The sequence below is a fragment of the Ursus maritimus genome, unplaced genomic scaffold (genome assembly GCF_017311325.1).
Source record: "Ursus maritimus isolate PB19 unplaced genomic scaffold, ASM1731132v1 scaffold_34, whole genome shotgun sequence".
NCBI lineage: Eukaryota > Metazoa > Chordata > Mammalia > Carnivora > Ursidae > Ursus > Ursus maritimus.
Genome location: NW_024426008.1, coordinates 6,122,094 through 6,124,894, shown reverse-complemented (window position 1 = coordinate 6,124,894; position 2,801 = coordinate 6,122,094).

Here is a 2,801-nt window from a genome sequence, read left to right as displayed (position 1 = left end):
TCTCAATTTAAAAAAGAAACTAACACTTTGTAACAGACTTATAACTAACAAAATACCTTCACATTTGTTACCAATTGTGAGTTTGCATCAAAATCACTTCTCTGGACCTAATCAACTCTGTAGACTGATAGAAATCAATTTTACAGGGAGGCCTGGGTGGCTCAGTTGGTTAAGCGTCAGGATCCCAGGGTCCTACATCAGGCTCCTTGCTCAGCGGGGAGCCTGCTTCTCCCTCTGCCTGCCACTCCCCCTGCTTCTGCCCTCTCTCTCTCTCTGACAAATAAATAATATAAAATCTTTTTTAAAAATCAATTCTATAGATTTAAAAAGCCAGGAATCAAATGTTGATTTACTAGTAAACTGTTGATTCCATGAAGAGTAGGAATGCTAAGGGATATGCTCAGAATTTCGCACGGGGACAGAGAAAAACAAGCTAACAGAATGGACTTGAGGGGGTCAAGGTAAAAAATCATAAAATCACTTTCTGTTTGCAACGTTCTCAGTCGGGCTCATGCAACAAACCAGTTCCACTAGGGGTCAGGCTTTACTTGGAGTCTATGCCAGTCCCTGTCAGCGAGGTATCAGAGCTGGGTTCCCTTCTCCCACCCTCGCCCTCCCCTTTCCTCCTTTCTTCATTCCTCCCTGCTTCCCTTTGTTGTCCATTCAGCACGTGTTTTTTGAGCACTGGCTGTACACCAGGCCCAGTACCAGATGCTAAAGACACAGGTAAGGGCTCCCCCAGTCATAAAGGCAAGAGTAGCAAAGGGGACTTTGACAAAGTAAATTGTGGAAACAAAATGACAAACCCCATAGGCTTGAACTCAACCTTGGTTAGAAAAGGTAACTAGACCAGAAGCTAACCACGTGATCAAGAGTTAATAATCACCTCTTCAAACAGTTCTCAAAGTGAGGTCCACAAAACCCTGGGGTCCCTTGGGAGCTTGACAGCCTCCCAAGATTTAAAGACTTTTCTAAACAAACAAACAAACACAATTTTCTAATGAGATCAATGGTGATACTCCAAGGTGATTTTTAAATCTGTCATATAGCAAGCTGTGCTAACATCTGGGTGATTTGCATCAGTGAACCAATATTTTCCAACTCATCAGCGCACAATGTTACAAAATCATGGCACGGGTAAAAGATCCATTCAAAGTACAACACAGGTGAAGGGATTTTCATGTAACAGAGTACAAAAAGTTCGTTTGTATGGTTTCAGATTCCACACTGCAACTGGACTTTAAGAAACTACTATTTATCAAGTTTCAGTATATCAAAGAATATGGGCAGCTCTCTTAAAAGACTTATAAGATAGCCCCACCTCCGTCCCACCTGCCATTTCTTTTTTTTTTTTTTTTAAGATTTATTTATCCATTTGAGAGGGAAAGCAGGGGGAGGGGCAGAGGGAGAGGAAGAGAGTCCCCAAGCAGATTCCGGGATGAGTCAAGAGCCCGATGCAGGGCTCGATCCCAAGACCCTGAGATCATGACTTGAGCAGAGATCAAGAGCTGGCTGTTCAACCGACTGAGCCAACCAGGTGCCCCCTCCCCATTTCTAATGCACGTCCATGTGAGGCCATATTTCTTCATATATGTCAAACAAGAACAAGATTGAGTACAGAAGCAGGTACGCTATTGAACAGTCGTCTGTTAAGCCAGACATGAAAGATGTTTGCAAAAATGTAAAATCATGCCCCTTGTCTCATTAGTAATTTTAGTTTTAGAAAATATACATAATTTTTATTTATTTTTTTTAAAGATTTACTTATTTATTTGACAGAGAGATAGCCAGTGAGAGAGGGAACACAGCAGGGGAGTGGGAGAGGAAGAAGCAGGCTCCCAGCGGAGGAGCCCGATGTGGAACTCGATCCCGGAACGCTGGGATCACGCCCTGAGCTGAAGGCAGACGCTTAACGACTGCGCTACCCAGGTGCCCCCAGAAAATATACATAATTTTTTTAAAAATAGGTTATTTACGTTAGTATGTAATGGGCTTACTATTTTCATTTTTAAACAAATGAATAATTTGCTGAATTTTAAAGCCACTCTGACATCATGGTGATTAAAAATTGCTCAAAACACACACAAAAAAATAAAAAATAAAAAAATAAATGAATAAATATTTTTACATTTCTCAACGGTAATCTTTAATACAGTTAACACCAATAGATATATCATGCCTATCTACAGAAGTTCTTGGAAGTCCTCAATAATTTCTAAGAGTGAAAGAGTCCTGAGACCAAAACCTTTCGGCACCACCATCTCAACGGAACAGTGAGAGGAAGCAGAGGTTTCTTCTGTCTCTGCCGATGGGCAATGGAATTCGGTCTTCTGTGGACCGCGAAGGAGGCTGTGGGTGGAAGGCAACCTAAGATTTGAGAAGAGGCCAAAAAATTTGAGACTGTTGCTATGGGAAACCAGGAGGGTGCTGGAAATACAGTGTGATGGTGCCCTCAGCCTCCTCTTAGGTGCCTCCTTTTGGACACTCTTTCTGAGGCCAGTGGCATGTGTACGGGGGGCTTTCTTGCGGGAAGAGCTGTTTCCAGATGACCCAAGGCTGCTGGCCCTCGCTGTTGTCACAAACCCAGAGGCACGCTGAGATTCAAGCAGAGGTGGGCAGGGCGTCAGTCTTTTTGAATCTAGTCATCCTAGTGGGCATGAACTGGAATCTATGGTCATTTTAATTTGCATTTCCTTTGTGGTTGATGATGTTGAGCATATTTTCATGTATTTATTTTCCATTCGTGTATCTTCTTCAGAGACAGGTCTATTAAGAGCTTTTGTACACTTTTTTTTTTTTTT